The 21,752-nt window shown below is 46.1% G+C and overlaps 1 protein-coding gene across 1 annotated transcript in view; it reads left to right on the top strand.

Annotated features, from left to right (window-relative positions):
* The window catches only part of LDAF1 (lipid droplet assembly factor 1), a 261,173-nt gene that overhangs the window by 203,884 nt on the left and 35,537 nt on the right, over positions 1-21,752 (top strand). The gene's annotated exons all lie outside the window — the stretch shown is intronic.

Below are 21,752 nucleotides of genomic sequence, written 5' to 3'. Positions count from 1 at the left end.
CCTAACATTCAAAAATACTACCAGGAAACCCATCTTGCAAGACTTATTGACTTGTGTTGACTCACTTGTCTTCAAAACACTCTCCCTTATACCCAATATTAGGGAACCCACGATTGAATCCAGGGCTACGGGATGGACCTTTTCATATGCTACGGGATGGACCTTTTCATATGCTCCTGGAATCCCACCTCATCCAGGTATCTCACTTCCTTACATTGGATCATTTGCCCTTGATTACCACAGTGATGTCACTGGCGGGACCTTATTGCCTAGACTTCTGGACAGCACTACAGATCCACCATTTTCTCAGATCAATCCCTACCCCTAGTTTCTACCAGCACCCTCTAACCACACTCAAAATTCTTTGTTCTGGAACTGGCCCACTCCAGCGCTCCCTCTTTCAGGTTTTACTCTTTTACTCTATGTTTTACATAGATCCTTCAAGGCAGAACAATGCAGAACTATGCACAAGACTGCAAGAAACTAATTTCAAGATCCTTACCAATCTACACTCTGCAGAAATATTGCCCTGCAGTCAGGGATCTCTGCTGGAGTTGCCAGGAGGAGAAAGGGACACTGCTACACATATTTTGGTCCTTTCCAAAATTAAAATAAATCTAGACACAAGTCTGGAGAACCTCCCAAAAATTTACAGATTACACACTCCCAGAAGGCCCATCGCTATTCCTTCTGTATGTTACCAAAACGTACAATATTTTTTTCCGTCATTTATTTAATACTGCCAAGTCATGTATCTAATTTATGAAAGAGGGACTCCCCCTCTGTTTCACTTTGGATCAACAGGTAGAAAAAATAAATGTGATGGAAGATTTGATATTCACCGCCCGAGGCAAACACGAGACTTAGTAGAAAACTTGCATTCATTAGAACGTGTTCATATTTTCTGACGAGGGTAATTCCCTGTTAGAGTCTGTTCAGTAAAATATTGCACACCTCCATCCATACTGCCTCTCCAGCAAACCTCACTCAAACAGCAAAACAAAGAAAATGGCCTGTGGGACTTTTAAAGAGACACTTACCAAATGTTAAAAATAGTTTATTGTACATCATAATGTACATTTAAAATCTATAGTAACAACATGGAGAATTCATCAATAGAAAAAACATAGATAAATAATGAAATAAAAATTCATAGCATATGCAACTACATATATGGATAACAGTTTGTATTGTGTAAATCCTGTTGTGCACAATATCCTAAAATAGCAACAATCTGTGCTGCATGAATCTCAATGCGTTTCGCGAAATGTTTAATTCGCTTCATTAGGAGAAGCACAGATGTATATAAATGATGTAGCAATTGGAATTATTGCAAATCACCCAACGACGGTCTGTAGCATCCCAAGGGTCATGCCATCAAAAAATGTTGTAGATAAGGGTGTCAGGAAGGTCCCCCCAAAAATGGAGTTGCATAAACCTTCCCCCTAGCAGTTGGGGAGAGGAGGAAAGTCCAAACCCAGGTAAATTGCAGCGTCCCCTGGGAGTCCCAGGGAGATGATGATCTAACAAGGTCAGGCAGGAGTGACAGACCAAAGATAAAACTCACTCAAACACCCCCTTTTCTTTTTCTCCTTTTCTTGCTGTTCACTTACCCCACACCCGCTCCCCCCTCTTATTTTATCTCACCTCACCTTCATCCCACGATATAAGAGAAAACTCAGTGTCCTGCTTGCCAATATCTTAGCTGACAACCATGACACATTCAGTTGGCGCATTGTTTGTTCAAATAATTTACCAGAGTGGAAACCCCCTATCTAAGTTTGTCTGTTTTACTTACTGTACCTTGAACTGCTGCCTCCATGATGTGTACTATGTAAATTTGGCCTTTCTATGTATATACAGTTTAAAGAATTTGCAAATATCTTTTCCAGACTCATTACAAAATGTTTTTTGCAATAGAATGATGAGAAGAAACCACTATTTAAAAAAAAATCCTACACACTGCAAGCAGAAAATCAAAAGCTTAAAGGGGGTGTGGCCTAGAGCAGCATGCAGTAGGACGCGAGTGAGAAGAGCTCCATCAGCACAAACTCTGTTGCAATTAATCCTGTGACACCAAGATCCTCAAAACGGCTTACTTCTGCTCCTGCGAGCCCCAGAAATCACCCGGACATGTCCCCACCTAAGAAAGCTACAGATACTATGGCCAAGCTGGACAAGTTTTGCTGTCAGGACAAAGATCCTTTTACACAAGATGGCGCCGACACAGTTGGAGAGACGAGCTCAACGGGAGCTGACACCGCGAAAGTCCTAAAAGCGATATCATCATGTCAGACAACTCTCACTGCAAAGATCGAGGAGGTGAAAATAGACATTTCTCTAGCGCTCATCGACAGACGTAGTCCTCGGTGATACACCACCTTCGGGTTATGTTACCTCCGCAGGAGCAGGACTAGACAGGAAATTAAAAAGCTCTGGCCACACCCTAGGGGCAGTCCCAGAGGGTATATCCTCTCTCTCTCTGCCTCAGCAAATCAGTTATTTTCTGTCTAGTTAGGAGTAAGGACCTAGACACCTTGCTGGGATCTTAGGTCCTGGCAAGAATTTTTTCTTAAAGGATTTTTTTAGACAGCTTTTTTCTCCAGTGTTCCTGTGAGATCTTCAAGCAAGAAAGCTGAACTGGGCGACGGGCTGGATGTTGAGATCCGGTGGTCACCCCAGTTCAGCCTACGAGCGCGTGCAGGCCATAGCTCCGCGCTGGGTCGGCCGCGACAAAGTCCCATTAAAGGACTGTCCACGCGAGTTAAACGTCTCGCCGAAACGCCAAAGACCATGAGTCACGGCGTCCGTATCGGTCGACAGCCCTCCCGCCCCGGTGGAGAGGGGTACTGTCAGGAGTTGGTGCCCGCCTGGTTCCGGTATGGTGAGTAGTATGTTCCCCCTTTTTCCCTGACGGGTTTTGTGGTGAACGCGGGCCCCTCTCTGTATGGTAAGAAAGAGTCCTTTCTATCCTATAACATGTCACAAATCCTCCTACTTTGAGTGTGATTTATGTGTGCAAAAGCCAGGAGGCTTGGCTTGGGAGCTAACAATCTATTGTATACATGTTTTAAAGATGTAATCTGTGGCATTCTGGGAATCTTATGGGTTAAGTATAAGCTACCTACCAGTCAGAAGCCACGGACATGTAGACTGCCTTCCAAATCAGATCTCCAGCTATTAGCAGGCCTCCCGAACGGCCACGCGGTCTGCCAGGGCCGGTACCGCCAACCACGCCAAATCCCCATGCAGAGAGAGTGTTGTGTGCCCTGCAGCACACCGCTATTCAGTTTAGGCCGCCGCCATTTTTTTTGCTGGATCGCACGAGCCGCCATTTTGGCGTAGCCTCGTGTCTCCAGCATGGGGGCGGCCATGTTTGAGGTGATCCTACACCTCGTGGAGCTTGGGGGAGGCGCCGGAAGGCGTGCAGAGGGGCGGAGCCGCCTCCTTTCTTCCTGGGCAGCCAGCCTAAAGACTTCCTGTTTGTCAATACAGCGCTGTAAGCTGTTGCAGTTTAACTCTGAGCATCAAGTGGTGAGCCTGGGGGTCTATCTCTCTCTCTCTCGATCGATAGGGATCCCTAAGCAGGTAACACTAAGGGGCTTTTTTGTGGCGCTGGGGGTCAGAAAAGAAAAAAAAAAAAAAAAGTTTTTTTCTTTACTTTTGAATTATATTATCCAGGAAGTAACTGGAGTTATTATGGACCCTGCCACACATATTCCCCCACCTGTTTCCCTCGAGGGGGCCTCGGGACCCGCCGGTGCACAGAGTATAGAGTCATTTACAGCAATTTTGGAGTCTATGGTGGCTCGGGTGGAGGCGGCCTGTCAGGGACGGGGGTCAAGGAAGCGACCCCCGCCTACCCCTATACCATCTGACACCTCTGACTCAGATTCAGAGATGGTCACGGCAGTTGCAGGTTCCTCTGCAAGGGCTGTTATCCCAGGTAAAGCCCCCTCAGACAGTGAGGAGGACGCTTCTTCTCTTGCTATAATTCAGGAAGAAGCATTGGTGGACGCACTAGTTGTGGCAGTGCAAGAAACCTTAAAACTTGAGGCTTTACCGGCAGAGGCAACTGAAACAGAGAGGCCTTTTGGGACTAATAAGCCCATCAAGACGGCGAAGGCTTTTCCTGTACCTAAATGTTTTGGTAATCAGATTAAAGGAGAATGGGAGCATTCTAAACGTACCTTTACTATTTCCAAGCGTATTGCTAGACGCTATCCGTTTGAGGAATCCATCATTAAGAAATGGACGGTACCACCAGTCGTGGATCCGCCTATTTCCAGGCTGAATAAAGCCACGGTTATTCCAGTGGAGGACACTTCGTCCTTTAAGGATCCGGTGGATCGAAAGATAGAAGCAGAGTCCCGCACTATCTTTTCTCTGATAGGGTCAGCATTTAGACCAGTAATCGTTATTGGTCTAGTTTCCCAGACACTTACGGAATGGGCGAAAATGGTACGCCAAGATCTTAGGGGAAAAGATATTCCCCAGGAGACATCTGATTTGATGGAACAGATCATACAAGGGCTACGGTTTATCTGTGACGCAGCCTTGGACACTACTCCCCTATTAGGGCATGCATCTAAGTTAGCAGTGATCCTCAGACGTGTGCTGTGGTTAAAATACTGGTCAGCTGACCTAGGTTCCAAAAAGACCTTGACCAATCTCCCCTTTCAGGGGAATCGTCTATTTGGAGCCAACCTAGATGAAATCATTAAGGATGCCACTGGGGGCAAGAGCACTTTTTTGCCACAGGCTGCAAAAGCTAAGGGACCTCGCAACAAGCGAGGACCTTTCTTTACCGCCCATAAAGGGCGCCCGGCTGGTACTAGCGGGAAAGGCAAGACTCCTCCAGGAGGGTTCAAGAAGGGGACCAACCCAGCCAAACCCGAAGCAAAGGAGTACACAGCCTGAAGGTGCGCCCCCACCCGGTTTCAGGGTGGGGGGACGTTTTCACCGGTATTCAGGACATTAGATCGAGCATCAACCACTACTACCGGTGCGATTCTTCCCTTCCAACATTTAAGTACCACAGGAAGCGGTAGTTACCGTTCCCTGAAAAGATCTTTTCCTTTACCTTTTCCTAAGATTAGTCCCGATACCTCACAGGAATCGGATCTGGTTGACCAGATAGGCCAAGTAGCCTCTAGTCGGGTGACTTCGGTCCCTGAGGTTCAACCAGAAAAGATCACCTTTCCTGATAACTATCAGGTATCTGATAAATGTGTGGGAACAGAAAACGACCAGACTTTCTCGGATGGTCGGGGCCAGATAGCTCTAGGGACGCCTGGTTCAGATCCAATCAGCGCCAGTGGTCCTAGAAATTCTAGGCTGGCCTCCTCAAGCCGGCCTGGCCGACTTGGACATGTTAGTCGCAGACGTTCCGTGGGAACTTCGTCTCAGGGAGTGTCTGTGGTCTCAAGGACCAATTTACCTTCGTGCTTTACAGTCGCTGGTTTTAATGGCCTGGCCATTGAGACCCAAGTACTGAAGGACAGAGGTTTGTCTACTTCAGTCATTCCTACCCTTATTAAAGCAAGGAAAGCGACTTCCAGCAAAGTCTATTATCACACATGGAAGACTTATATTGCATGGTGCGAATCTTTAGGATTTCCTCCACGTACCTATTCGGTGACTCGAATATTGGCCTTTTTGCAACAAGGGGTTGAGCAGAAGCTAGCCTTGAGCACCATCAAGGGTCAAGTTTCAGCATTAGCAATCTTCTTTCAGAAGCCTTTAGCTACCAAATCCTTGGTGCGGAATTTCATCCAGGGGGTGCGGCACCTGGCTCCTCCAGTCCGCGCGCCCTTACCGCCCTGGGATCTTAATTTGGTTTTGTCGGTTCTACAGAAACCTCCCTTTGAAAACATCAGGGAGATTCCCTTGCTTACTCTATCCCAGAAGGTGGCCTTCTTGGTGGCTATTACTTCTGCTCGCAGGGTGTCAGAACTGGCTGCATTATCATGCCAGTCACCATACCTAGTGATTCATAGGGATAAGGTAGTACTTCATCCTAAGCCATCTTTTCTTCCCAAGGTGGTTTCAGATTTTCATCTGAATGAAGATATTGTACTACCTTCCTTGTGTCCTCAGCCCAAGCATCATCGGGAACATGCGTTGCATTCCTTAGATGTGGTTCGGGCAATCAGGGTATACCTGAAAGCTACGGAATCATTCCGTAAGACGGATTCACTTTTTGTGATCACGGATGGCCCCAGAAAGGGTTTGCCTGCATCTGCCGCGACCATTGCCAAATGGATCAGACAAACGGTGGTACAGGCTTATTCTATTAAGGGTCAGAGTCCTCCGTTCCCTGTTAGGGCGCACTCCACTCGAGCGCTCAGTACTTCCTGGGCCTTTCGCCATCAGGCGTCAGTGGTCCAGGTATGTAAGGCGGCCACCTGGTCGTCGGTACATACCTTTACAAAATTTTATAAAATTGATGTGACGGCATCGGCGGATGCCTCATTTGGCCGCAAGGTTTTGCAGGCCGCAATTTGAGGAGACCGGTGGTCTACCTCGAGGGTTTTTTTCTGTTTGAAAAAAAAAAAATAAAAAATTGTTTTCTCTTTTTTTGGTTGTCTCATCATTAAGGATGAGCATTGTAAACTTCTAGTTGGCACCGGTTGGGCCTTCTAGATTGGGATTTGATTTCCATTTTCCCACCCCTCAGTTGTGATACTGCTCTGGGACGTCCCGAAGGTGGTGTATCACCGAGGACTACGTCTGTCGATGAGCGCTAGAGAAAAATGGATTTTTGTAAAATCTTACCGTAAAATCCTTTTCTCTTAGCTCATCGACAGACGTAGTCCCCGCCCCTCTGTTTTGGAGTTGGGTTGGGTTAAATTCTCTAAGCACTGCTTTTTCACATAACTGATTTGCTGAGGCAGAGAGAGAGAGGATATACCCTCTGGGACTGCCCCTAGGGTGTGGCCAGAGCTTTTTAATTTCCTGTCTAGTCCTGCTCCTGCGGAGGTAACATAACCCGAAGGTGGTGTATCACCGAGGACTACGTCTGTCGATGAGCTAAGAGAAAAGGATTTTACGGTAAGATTTTACAAAAATCCATTTTTCCCTGGTAAGGCAAGACCTGCAGAAGCTTTGTGAGAGAGTGACTGACACTGAGAACTGACTGAGTAGTGTGGAGGATTCCCTTCCTCTGCTGCAGGACATATCTGATCGCCTGCAACTTCAAGTGAGTCAGCTACTGCAGAAGCAGGATGACATAGAGAATAGGCTCCTGCGCAGTAACCTAAGATTTATCGGGTTGCCCGAGGGAGTGAAGTGACCCTCTGCTTTTCTTAATCAATTGCACATCATAACTTAGAGCAAAGAGGATTTCTCTCCTACTTTTGCGGTGGAGAGGGTGCACCGTATGTCTGGCAGACCTGCGCCACAAGGAGCACCTCCACGCACATTTATAGCTAAACTCTTAAATTATAACGACAGAGATGCAGTCCTCAGGCTCGCAAGGGAGAGAGAAGTAACATACCATTTGGGAATGTTAAAATCGCAGTTTTCCCTGACTTTTCGGCCGAAGTTCAAAGACGGCGCAAGAACTTCACTGAAGCTAAACAAAGGCCCTGAATCAAGCACATAAACTATGTCATGCTTTTTTCAGCTCACCTTCGGGTGGTGGGAGAGGATCGCGTGCACTTCTTTGAAGACCCTGCAGCAGTCATAACCTGGATTGAGCAACAAGAAACACACAGATAAGTCAATTCACCGGTCCCTTCCCTTTTACCACTTCATTACTGCTCTCTCCTGGATTACCTAACAAAGTCTCCTATTTTACTCTGAGGTGATGACCCCCCTCCACACCCCAATTATACCAAGCTATACCCCCCGGTCATGGGTCAACATCCCTTCCTGCATAATTTGCAGAAACCCTTCAGGTCACCCTATGTTCTCTGGGAAAAATTCCTCATCGCCTGTAGCATGTCTTAGAAAGATCCCGTTCTTTGTATCCTTGATGGGCTGTTGTGCTGGGCAACTTTGTATGCGTGGAGTGCACTGGATTGTAGTGGGGATTTTCCAGTTCTGGCCCCCTATTATTTTGACTGAATACTGGTTCACACTAATCCCTTCTGGTGGAATGTTCTATGCAACTCAAAGCCCACCACTATAAGTGGGTAGAGTTCTATGGTATGTTTGTAATTCAGCGAGGTTTCGCTCCCCCTATCAACATATGCTGTGGAGCTATATATGGGATCCTTGTAACATCTGTCTTAAGGGCATTGGTCCTAGATAGGACACATGCCACTTATAATCTTAGGCACTTCATCTATATGCAACTCCCACTTTTTGTAAGTTACACTAGGTTTACAAATTGTTTGGTGTTGGGGACAGTGCAGGGCAGGGAGGGAGGGATTTTCATTCTGTTTAATGCAAGATATGGCCCAACGCATGGAACAGACTAATTGTCTATCACCCTATCGTGTATTCCTCATTACAGCATTGTATAATATTACTGTCAGTCAAAACATGTATTTGGAATTGAAATTTACACAGTATAACTGGGCAAATGAGATCTGTGGAAGATTTTAAATCTAATTTATTATCCACTTAAACAATGGCCACCCTAAAATTAATAACATGGAATGTACCCAGCCTGAGGGATAAAGTCAAAAGGTCTGCTATCTTAACCTTTATTAAAAAACAACATGCAGACATCTTAGTAGTGGTGGAGACACATGTGAAAATCCGATTACAATTTTAGGTGCCCCTATATTGGTTGGGCATACCACTCTACATAAACCACTCATTCTAGAGGGGTCTCCATTTTTATAGCCAAATTTGTACACTTCGTGCTCCAGAGCTCTCTAGTATCTCTCCACCACCATTCGGTGGATTTGTATTCCTTTATGCAACAATATTTGTTGAACAGTTATTGATACTGCCATTCTATGTTCCTCTGCCATTTAGCTCCATGGTCATAACGGAGGGCTTCAACTTCATAGTGCATTACCCCGTGGTACCAGCAATTTGGCTTGGTGATTTCAACGCCATGTTAAATCCTAACCTAGACAAATTACAGGCAACTTTGTCATCACAATCACCTGCTCCAGTGACCAATTTTGCCAGACTAATTGCTGAATTTAATCCAACCGATACTTGGACAGCTAAATTTCCCACAACACAAGCCTTCTCATGTTTTTCTTCATCACACCACTCCATGTCCCGAAATGATTATATCCTAATCTCACAAACTTTACTACCTAGACTAACTGAAGTAGGTTTCTCTCCTATATTGCTATCTGACCATAGTCCTTATTGGGCCACACTCAAGCTACAACATAACCGCCCACCATAGCGACTTAACCCATTTTGGCTTACACTTCTCCCAGAGGGGGAGGACCTCAGTGTAGAGTGAAGACGCTTCTTTCTCGATAATGAGGGTTCGGCCTCCACCTCTGTAGTATGGGACGCTTTCAAACTCCATGCTAGATCTCCCTTCAATTCACATATAGCCAAGTTGAATTCTACATCTGAAGCGGTCTTGGCTCAGGCCATCCATATCCTATCTGCTGCAGAAAAAGCATTTATAGAGGAACCTTCCACCTCCCGAGTCACCAGTCTCAAACAACTAAGTGGTTGAGCAAATACAACATGAGAAGGCTCGGCAAAAGCTCTTCTTTCATAAACAAAAACTATTCGAGCACGAGGAGAGGGTTGGCAAACTCTTAGCCTACCTGGTTCACAGTGAGGACAAACTGCCGGTAGTTATCACCCTACGCTCCTCCACTGGAGATCATTTAACGGAAACCAACCTAGTCGCAGGAAAATTCAGGGAATTTTTTAAAACCATCATAAATCTACAGTCTCTAACGACATAACTCCGATGCAATCCTTTTTTGACATCATCATGTTCCCCCAACTCTTGGAGGAACAAGTTGAAAAACTTGAGGCAGCACTCACGACTAGAGTTGAGCGGACACCTGGATGTCCGTGTTCGGCGGGTTCAGCCGAACTTGAAAAAAAAGTCCGGGTCCGTGTCCCGGACTTTTTCCGAACTTTACCCGGACACCGAACCCCACTGAAGTCAATGGGGACCCGAACTTTCAGGCACTAAAATGGCTCTAAAACACCAATGGAAAGGGCTAGAGTGCTGCAAATGGCAGCAAAACGTAGTTAAGAGCATGGCAAGTGCTCTGCAAACAAATGTGGATAGGGAAATAACTTAAAACAACAAAAAAAAAACAGAAAAATAAAAAAAATTTCTTCATCTGTAAAGGACGAGGCCCATATGGAGTAGGAGGGAGGTTGAGGTGGTGGTGGATGTGGCGGTGTAGGTGGAAACGGCGGTGGAGGAGGACGAGGTAGCCAACACTGCTTTTTTTCAGTCATTTTAAATGAGGGTACACCCCAAAAGAGTGAGAAAGATCAAAAGTAGAACAATGGCTGGGTAAGGTCAGTATCCATCTCTATTCTGCACAAGGTACGGAAAAGTCCTGTGGGATCCATGCCTGGTTCATTTTAATGAACGTGAGCTTGTCCACATTGTCTCTGGACAGGTGGCTGCGCTTGTCTGTGATAACGCCCCCAGCCGTGTTAAATACACGTTCAGATAATACACTGGCTGCAGGGCACGCCAGCACCTCCAAGGCGTAAAGGGCAAGCTCAGGCCATGTGCCCAATTTGGAGACCCAGAAGTTGAAGGGGGCAGACCCGTCATTCAGTACGTCTAGGCGTGTGCACACATACTGCTCCACCATGTTGGTGAAATGCTGCCTCCTGCTAAGACGTTCCATATGAGCTGCTGGTGCTGCTGTTTGTTGTGGCGTGCTGACAAAGCTTTTCCACATTTCGGCCATGCTAACCCTGCCTTCTGAGGTGCTGGCGGTGCCCTGGTTGCGTTGGCGACCTCTTCCTCCTCCTCCTCTGCCCTGGCCTTGTGCTTCCACTGTGGCCCCGCTGTCAGGTGGGAATGGCAGCAGCATCGCGTCTACCAGCGTGCGCTTGTACTCGCGCATCTTGCGATCGCGCTCCAGTGAGTGAATTAAGGACAGTACGTTGTCCTTGTAACGGGGATCCAGCAGCGTGGCCACCCAGTAATCAGCACAACTTAGAATGTGGGCAACTCGGCGGTCGTTGTGGAGACACTGCAGCATGTAATCGCTCATGTGTGCCAGGCTGCCCAGAGGCAACGAAAGGCTGTCCTCTGTGGGAGGTGTATCCTCTGTGTCCTCTGTATCCCCCCAGCCACGCACCAGTGATGGCCATGAGCTGGCCTGGGTGCCACCCTGCTGTGAACATGGTTCCATCTCCTCCTCCTCATCCTCCTCATCCTCCAGAACTGTGCCCCTGCTGGACAATTGTGTCCCTGGCGTTTGTGGGTGCAGGAACCCACCCTCGGAGCCACTTGCAAATGACTGCCCTGAAAGCCTTGGAAATGTTACCTCTTCATCCTCCTCCTCCTCATCCTGTGCCACATCCTCTTCCATCATCGCCCGAATCGTTTTTTGAAGGAGGCATAGAAGTGGGATAGTTAAGCTGACAACGGCGTCATCGGCACTGGCCATGTTGGTGGAGTACTCAAAACAGCGCAACAAGGCATACAGGTCTCGCATGGAGGCCCAGTTATTGGTGGTGAAGTGTTGCTGTTCCGCAGAGCGACTCACGCGTGCGTGCTGCAGCTGAAACTCCACTATGGCCTGCTGCTGCTCGCACAGTCTTTCCAGCATGTGCAAGGTGGAGCTCCACCTTGTGGGCACGTCACATATGAGGCGGTGAGCGGGAAGGAAGAAGTTACGCTGCAGCGCTGACAGGCGAGCAGCAGCAGGGTGAGAACGCCGAAAGTGCGCACAGACGGCCCGCACTTTCTGCAGCAGCTCTGACATATCGGGGTAATTTTTAAGGAACCTCTGCACCACCAAATTCAGCACATGCGCCAGGCAAGGGATGTTCGTCAAACCGGCTAGGCCCAGAGCTGCTATGAGATTTCGCCCGTTATCGCACACCACCAGGCCGGGCTTGAGGCTCGCTGGCAGCAACCACTCATTTGTCTGCTGTTCCATGCTCCTCCACAACTCCTGCGCGGTGTGTGGTTTTTTTCCCCCAAACAGGCAAGTTTTAAAACTGCCTGCTGTCGTTTACCCCTGGCTGTGCTGAAGTTGGTGGTGAAGGTGTTACGCTGACTGGATGAGGAGGTAGAGGAAGCGGAGTAGGAGGAGTTAGGAACAGGAGGCAAACTGAAGCCCTGCAATCCTCGGTGGTGGAAGGACATGGGCCAAATTGCTATCCGCCTCAGGCCCATCCGCCACTGCATTTACCCAGTGTGCCGTTAGGGAGATATAAAGCCCCTGACCGTGCTTACTGGTCCACGTATCAGTAGTTAGGTGGACCTTGGCACAGATGGCGTTGCGCAGTGCACACCTGATTTTTTCCCCCACTTGGTTGTGCAGGGAAGGGATGGCTTGCCTGGAAAAGTAGTGGTGGCTGGGTGCGACGTACTGTGGGACAGAGACCGACATAAGGCTTTTAAAACTGTGCATCTCCACCAGACGGAATGACAGCATTTCAAAGGCCAAGAATTTTGAAATGCTGGCATTCAGGGCCAGGGATCGCGGGTGGGTAGGGGGGTACTTCCTCTTCCTCTGAAGTGTTTGGGAGATGGAAAGCTGAATGCTTCCACGGGACATTGTGGAGATGGTTGGTGACCCAGGTGGTGGTGTTGCTGACAGATCGTCTGTTTGCGGGGTGGCAGGTGCCGGTATCACTACAGAGGTGGATGGAGAGGCCGAGACTGCAGCAGAAGAGGAAGCAGGAGGAGCCAGAGACCTTTCTTGGTTTTGAAGGTGTCTACTCCACTGAAGCTCGTGCTTTGCACTTAGATGCCTGATCATGCAGGTTGTGCTCAGGTTGAGAAGGTTTATGCCTCGCTTCAGGCTCTGATTGCACAGGGTGCAAACCACTCGTGTCCTGTTATCAGCACATTTTCTGAAGAACTTCCACGCTAGAGAACTCCTTTGAGCTGGCTTTGGTGCGCTCGGTCCCTTGCTGCGTTGGGCAGTAGCAGGCGTAGTGTCTAGGGCATGGCCGCTCCGCTTCTGCACCCTGCTCCCTCTTCTGCTGTGCTGGTGGCTCTGTGCGACCACCGCCTCTTCCTCCAAACTACTTAGGTCACCTGCATGACCTTCATTCCATGTGGGGTCGAGGACCTCATCGTCCTCCACATCATCTTCCACCCAGTCTTCACCCCTACCCTCCTTGCCGGTCTCCACAATTCTGAGTGCCGCAGCAGTTGGCACCTGCATTTCGTCATCATCGGAGACATGCTGCGATGGTCCTTCCATGTACTCATCTTGAGAAATAAGTGGTTGGGCATCGCTGCACTCAATCTCTTCCACTTCTGGGGCAGGGCTAGGTGGATGGCCCTGGGAAACCCTGCTGACAGTCATCAAAAAGAAGAAGAGACTGCTGCATGACTTGGGGCTCAGACTACTTGCCTGATTTGCAAGGGGGTGAGGTGAAAGACGGTTGGACATTGGCTGCAGGTGCCAACTCTGACCTTTCTGCAGTAGACTGGGTGGGAGACAATGTGAAGGAACTGGAGGCACTGTCAGCAACCCAATCTACTATCGCCTGTACTTCTTCTGGCCTCATCACTTCTAGAGGCGCATGATGCCCTACCAAATACTGCTGCAGGTTCTGTCGCCTACTCACACTTGAGGAAGGTGTTTCACTTGTGCGTGTAGCCGGCACAGATCGACCACGTCCTCTCCTTGCAACAGGAGCTCTACCAGCAGCACCACGACCCAGGCCACGGCCCCTATTTGACGGTCTCTTCATATTTCTGTAATTTATTATCTTGCCCTAGAAAGGTGTTTATTGAATAGCGGAACAAAACAACAACAGTATAGCACGGGTGTATCTCACAGTCAAATATGCAAACTATGCCGCAATTTAATTTTTTTTACCCCAAAAGGGTGTTTATTAAATAGCGGAATAGAAAAACAGTATACAAATACAACGGGTGTATCTCACAGTCAAATATGCAAAGTATGACGCAAATTTAATTTTTTTCACCCCAAAAGGGTGTATATTGAATAGCGGAATAGAAAAAAGGATATAAAACGGTGTATCTCACACGTACAAACACAGACTAGGCCCCGATTACAATTTTTTGTACCCTAAAGGGAGGATGAGGAAGAGGAGTAGGAGGAGTTCGGAACAGGAGGCAAACTGAAGCGCCCTGCAATCCTTAGCGGTGGAAGGAGATGCGCCAAACAAATTTAAAAGGTGTATCTCACACGTACCGATACAGACTATGCCGTAATTTAATTTTTTACACTCCAAAAGGGTGTATATTGAATAGTGGAATAGGAAAAATTTTAAGAAACGGTGTATCTCACACGTACAAACACAGACTAGGCCCCGATTACAATTTTTTGCACCCTAAAGGCAGGATGAGGATGAGGAAGAGGAGTAGGAGGAGTTCGGAACAGGAGGCAAACTGAAGCGCCCTGCAATCCTCGGCGGTGGAAGGAGATGCGCCAAACAAATTTAAAAAGGTGTATCTCACATGTACCGATACAGACTATGCCGTAATTTAATTTTTTACACTCACAGGGTGTATATTGAATAGCGGAATAGAAATTTTTTTATAAAACGGTGTATCTCACACGTACAAACACAGACTAGGCCCCGATTACAATTTTTTGTACCCTAAAGGCAGGATGAGGATGAGGAGTAGGAGGAGTTCGGAACAGGAGGCAAACTGAAGCACCCTGCAATCCTCGGCGGTGGAAGATGCGCCCCAAAAGATTGGAAGGTGTATCTCACACGTACCAATACAGACTATGCCACAATTTAATTCTTTTTACCCCAAAGGGTGTAGATTGAATAGCGGAATAGAAAATATGATATCAAAAGGTGTATCTATCTCACACGTACAGACCCAGACTAGGCCCCGATTACTATTTTTTGCACCCCAAAGGCAGGATGAGGAGTAGGAGGAGTTCGGAACAGGCAGGAGGCAAACTGAAACACCCTGCAATCCTCGGCGGTGTAAGATGAGCCCCAAAAATTGGAAAGGTGTATCTCACACGTACCGATACTGACTATGCCGCAATTTAATTCTTTTTACCCCAAGGGTGTAGATTGAATAGCGGAATAGAAAATATGATATCAAAAGGTGTATCTATCTCACACGTACAGACCCAGACTAGGCCCCGATTACTATTTTTTGTACCCCAAAGGCAGGATGAGGAATAGGAGGAGTTCGGAACAGGCAGGAGGCAAACTGAAACACCCTGCAATCCTCGGCGGTGTAAGATGAGCCCCAAAAATTGGAAAGGTGTATCTCACACGTACCGATACTGACTATGCCGCAATTTAATTCTTTTTACCCCAAAGGGTTTAGATTGAATAGCGGAATAGAAAATATGATATAAAATTGGTTATTTTTCAATAGCACATGTGAACACAGCAGTGTCTTATGTCAGTCAGCTCTGCTGCAGGCTATGAAGGGAAAAAAAATAATAAAATTCCCCTTTAAGTTTGTAATTTTTAAATAGATTAGTACAGACTATGCCACAATTTAATTTTTTTTAACCCAAAAGGGTGTATATTGAATAGTGGAATAGAAAAAAGTGTATAAAATTGAAAATCACTCAATAGCACATGTGAACACAGCAGTGTCTTATGTCAGTCAGCTCTGCTGCAGGCTATGAAAGGAAAAAAAAGAAAATTCCCCTTTTAAGTTTGTAATTTTTAAATAAATTAGTACAGACTATGCCACAATTTAATTTTTTTTAACCCAAAAAGGTGTATATTGAATAGTGGAATAGAAAAAAGTGTATAAAATTTAAAATCACTCAATAGCACATGTGAACACAGCAGTGTCTTATCACAGTCAGCACTGAAGCAAAAACGCTGCACACAACTGACTGATAAAAATAGATTTTTTTCTCCCTCCTCCTCCTCCTCCTCAGCGTGCTTAACTGAGGGCAAAACGATTGTGTTCACTGCACCAACCCCCACACAGCAAAATCGATGTAGAACACTGACCCTGCCTATTCTCCAGCCTCGCCCTAATATTCTCGATAAGATCGTTCACTGGCACTGCACAACCAACCCCCCACACAGCAAAATCGATGTAGAACACTGACCCTGCCTATTCTCCAGCCTCGCCCTAAAATGCCCTAATAACTCGCCCTGCCTGCACTCCAGCCTGTCCCTGCATTCTTTTCGGACACAATACAATTTTTCACTGTCTGTCCCTAATCAGCAGCCAGCACATATGATGTGTGCTCTCTCCCTAATACTACAGCAGAATGACGCAGCGCGCTGGGTCTCGAACTTATAAAGACATGGTCACATGCTTCAGATGGCCAATCACAGCTACTAATACATTAGTAGGCATGGCTGGGATGGCTTAAGGCACACCAGCTAAACGCTTGTTGATCGGCTGTTGAAAGCCCGCCATTAAAAGCGCGCCATTACATACAAAACAGGAAGTAAAATGACCGAACACGGATTTTAAACCCGAACATACAGTAAAGTTTTCGGGTCCGTGTTCGGGTAACAAAAATCCAATTATTCGGTACGAACACGAATAATACAGTCCGTGTTCGCTCAACACTACTCACGACTGATGAGATAGCCGAAGCTATCGCCAAATTTCCTCAGTCCAAGCCACCAGGTTTAGATGGCATGCCCAATAAATTCTGCTTTCACTCTTAACCACATATTCAAAACCTCTGCTTTACCCCCCTCTATGAGTGAGGCTTTAATAGTACTAATTCCTAAGCCTGGCAAAGACCTGGGCTTACCCAAATCCTTCCGCCCTATTTTCTATTTTGATATTAAATTCATCGCCAAAGTTCTGTTCACCAGACTCAACCAGGTGATCCCCTCTCTGATACATGAAGACCAGCCAGGTTTTTTGCCTGGTAGAAATGCCTCCTTCAACCTAAGGAGAGTTTATACATCCTGAGGCCCAACATGAAAATACTGGTTCAATAGTTGTTGTTGTCTTGGACACAGCTAAGGCATTTGATTCAGTCGATGGGTGCTTCTTATGGAAATGTCTTGAAAATTATGAATTTGGACCAAAATTCATAAAATGGGTGCAATTATTGTATCAGGCTTCAATAGCCAGGGTGTTGGCAAACGGATGGACATCTGAGCCGTTCCCCCTTCACTCGAGGAACCCGACAGGGCTGCCCCTTCTCCCCTTTGCTGTATGCCCTGCCCACTGAACCGCTGGCAATAGCTATACAATCATACTCCGAGGTGATCAGACTACGCTTAGGCTCCATGACAGAAAAGATTAGCATGTATGCTGATGACACTCTGTTATACATGGCTGACTCTGGCGCATCCTTGTCAACGGCTCTCGCTCTCATAGAACAATTTGGACTCTCTTCGGGTCTAAAATTCAATTGGGATAAATCCCAACTACTCCCAATAGGTAGTTTCCCATCACCGTACGACCAAGCAAACTTCCCTCTACAAAGGGTAAGCCACATCAAATACTTTAGAGTCCAGATTACCAACTCCCCAATAGAATATATTCCTAATATATACAACCCCTCTTTGATTTAATAAAAGCAAAAACTCAAATTTGGGCTTGCCTACCAATAGGGGTAATGGGCCACATAAACCTCATAAAAATGGTACTCCTACCTAAAATACAATACATCCTATGGCATTCACCAATATATTTACCTCTAAAATATTTTAAGTCAATGGAGTCTCTGCTTAAGCCATTCTTATGGGGTGCCAGCAGACACAAATTGCCCTGGAGGAAGATTAAAAACCCCAGTGATCTTGGAGGCGTAGCACTCCCAGATCCTAATATATACTATTTGGCGACTCAGCTTTGCCAACTATTCCACATTGACAAAACTGACAGGTCTAGATTCCTTACTTTCCTATGCCCTAAATGGTTGCACCCATCAGCAGACCCTTTGTGCGTTATAATGAGTGGGCTGGTGGGAGCTGAGGTCTTGGGGGACAGTGAATTCCTTCTATACCAGTACAGCTGCGTATGGGTTGTGGTATCTGATAGGCTGAACCTATTCCATGAATTCACACCTCCATGGCACAACATTACACTCCTAGAGTTTTGTTCTATCTCGGTCTCAAATTCATGGAGTAATAGAGGTGTGTATTACTTATCCCACTTATTGGCAAACAAATGTCTTAAATCATTCAACATGCTGAAAAATGAACACGTTGCCAAACCATATGTTTTTCCGATATCTACAAATTTGTCATGCCTTTCAGACTCCATTCCCCTCCACAACTCTCCAGCTTGACTCCATCCCTGTTATGGAGGTAATAAAGAGCTCAGATCCCCCAAAAAATATTTCAACATTCTATTCCTTGCTACACCTCCCCTCCTCATCCAAATTAGCTTACGAGCTTAAATCAAGGTGGGAGGGGGATGTCGCTATGCTAGAGGATGAAGAAAGAAGTGAAGCCCTGGACACTTGCAAGATAGTGTCTCCTAAGCTGTCTCATCACCTTACCCAGCTTTATATTCTCCATCGCTTCACTCTCACTCCCCTTAGGTTAGCCAGGTATAGAAGTGTTCAAAACACCCTTTATCCCATGTGTGCCCGAGTGCAAGGAACAATCTATCACTGGTATTGCCTGGTAATACAAGGATACTGGAAACAAGTTGTTCAATTCTTACGTGATAATATGGGCTCTTCTCTAACACTCCACCCCAAACCATGTCTATTGGGGATATTCCGCGACACTGATATAGATAAATTTACCAAGATATTTCTCCACAAAACTCTGTTTAAAGCCAGAAAATGAATTGCTAGACATTGGATGCGGAGCCTACCACCCGAGTTTAGTGCTTGGTTAATAGAGATTAACAATACCTTTACCATAAAAAAGGTTTATGTATATACACAGGGACTGTCCATCTAAATTCAACAAGATATGGGATAGATGGCTTTGAGCTCCTGAAACCTGCGGTTAAACTGGCGACGTCTGATTCAAATTTTCCCGACTTTATAGCGCTGGCATAAGAGTTATCGATGTTCTCTAACTACATGTCTTTCTGCTCCACTAAGCAAAAACTCAACTATCAATTTTAGTATTTTTTTTAACTCTATACTGTACTAAGACTTGCTAAACCCTGTACTTGTTTTTGATCTTTTATTGTCAATCCGTAAGTCCCCGTTCACACTAAGGCGACCTGTCAGGCGACCTGGTCGCCTCACAGGTCGCCATAGGTCGCCTTCCATAGGGAAGCTGCGGACCCGTTCTAATAGGAGCGACACAAGTCGCTCCGACTTAGAAAAAGGGTCCGGAGCTTCTTTGGGGTGACCAGGAGGCGACCGCCATAGACTTCAATGTTATGAAGTCAGTGGCGGCCGCTCCGAGGTCGCGGCGCGAAGTAGCGTCGCTTGTATGTGAACGGGGCCTAAAAGCACATTAATTTTGTATTCCTTAAGATGTTTAATTTTCAATAAAAGATACTGTTTAAATGTTAAAAGCTTAATGGGAAATCTTCTCACATGGTATAGATTGGAGCTGAAGGTAGAAAAAATCAACAGAAAAACTTTATAGCTGTGAGGTTTCAAAAGAAGACTGCATTAAAAATGATAAACACAAGGGTCTTTCAAATCATCATATTATTTAATTTCTAAGTTACACTTTTAATTTGCCACTGTGCAAATCAATCCCACCTCTAGCAATAAAATGTATCTTCTCCCAGTGAGATCCTGCCTCCCAAACACACACATTTGTATTTCCCCAGTGATATCCCACCTCCTCCAGCACACATGACATGCACAGACACACACTTATGCACACATTGGTCTCTCTCCAGTGAGATCCCATCTCCGGCAAACATACACACACACACACACATGTTTTTTTTCCTAGTGTGATCCCACGTTTAGCACACAGATTGGCCTTTCTCAGTGAGATCCCACCTCCAGCAATTTAATATCACTTTATTCCCAAGTCTGTGTAAACATGTGCACCTAGCTCTCAGCGATGAATACAATGAATATTCAGTGTGTCTGTGTGTGTGTGTGTGTGTGTGTGTGTGTATTAGGCCCTTAGTGACCTGTTGTAAGGAAGGGCATCCTCTGGCTACTCTGGATGCACTTCTGTGCACAAGTTGATACATGTTCCCTTTCATGCTTGCAGAAGTTGGGCACTTGCTAGTACTCACATGCACTTGTGGCAGATGTTGGCACCAAACGGCCTATGTAAATTGGGCCAGTGCTCAGTATCAGTGCTGCTTTGTCCTCAGCCTCCTGTGTATCCATTGTTCCTGTGATTCTGTATCCTGATTCCAGTTGCTGACCCAGTTTGTCTTGACTGCTGTCTGAACCCCATCTTCTGTGCTGCTTGCTGAGCCACCTGGAATGCTGGACAATTCCTTGAATGATCCTGCCTTGAATCTTGTTTGTCTTAAACTTTGAACTCTTTACTCCTCCCATGAGCTTCCTGATTTAAGCCATGTCTCTGTACTTTCTGTTTCCTAGATTTTTGTGCTCTCTCCAGCCAATATCTCGCTTTTGTCTCTGCTGCTGCTGTCTGTATCCTCGCTGCCATTTTTTACCGACCTTACACTAGAAGATCCACTGGTCTCCTTTTTAACATCTATTGTTCTCAATTCCATTGAAACACTTCAGTATCTTCCACATCAAATTCACAGTCTATAGTGCTGCTGACACAATATCTGCCACCTTCAATGTCTCAGAATAATCTGCTTTAATTTTAGTAGGCCAGTTTCCTGGAAATTGATTTTGCCTTTATATCTCCTCTGTAAAATTATTTGTGTGAAGAGCTTAGCTTCCATGACACTGCTGTATAATTATTTATGGAAATGGGTGCAGAATGCATGAGTCACATTTCTCCATCCCTGTCATTCACCGGTATGGCTATGACCATATTGTTTAGTGATTTTGTTGCTAATTATGGAAAATCCAGTGACTACCATTTGTGAGCCCAAAGACTAACTGTCCTTCCTGCTGTCATATCCTTCACTCTCTTCTCTTGCTCGTTTAACACCTGCTGTCCTACTTCCACTTTTCTCTCCTGCACTTTGACATCTGTGTTATTCTGTGTGTGCCAGCCAGTATCCAGCCAGCCACTTGTTAACAGCATCTGTGCACTCCTTCCTGCTTTGTGATCCTGTGCACTCCTACCTGCTCCCAGTGCCTCTAGGTGTTTCTGTTTGCACTTTCATATCTGCACTCACTGCTTTAGTGGGTCATCAGTCTGCAAACTGGGAGTGATCTGCATTAAACCTAATCTCCTCCTTCAGAAACTCTGGTGAAGGCAAGGCACCTCCTTCGATTCTGTACCCCGACCATTCTAAAGGGGTTCTGACCTTCTCTGTGCATGCTGGCACGCTCCGCTCTCCCATCTATGCCAACAGGTAACCTTGTAGCCTTGTAGCTATCACAAATTCTACGTTAACCAGTGCCCTCTAGTAGGAGTGGAACTCCATCTGTGACAGTTTTTACAGTTTGGATGAAGTATGCAAGAGTTAGTACCTTCATTAGGTTTTTGTTACGTCGTGTGTTCCCACTTGGAAGATTTACTCTCACTTCCTGACACAGGATACACAGTCAATAGTTTTATTTGAGTGAAAAGGGCAGTTTTTGTTTGTTCAATGGGTAGTGTCCCTCAATCCCTGCATAGTCACAGAAATTAGGGAAGTGAGCACCACCAAAATTCTGACATATTGGTTTCACACCGAAAGTTTGATAAGACATGGCAACGATCAATTATCAGAAGTAACATACAGCAACCCATAG

The sequence above is a fragment of the Pelophylax lessonae genome (assembly GCF_965119305.1).
Source record: "Pelophylax lessonae genome assembly, chromosome: 6".
Classification (NCBI taxonomy): domain Eukaryota; kingdom Metazoa; phylum Chordata; class Amphibia; order Anura; family Ranidae; genus Pelophylax; species Pelophylax lessonae.
The sequence above is the reverse complement of the archived record's forward strand: the minus strand, read 5'-3'. Positions and strand labels throughout refer to the sequence as shown.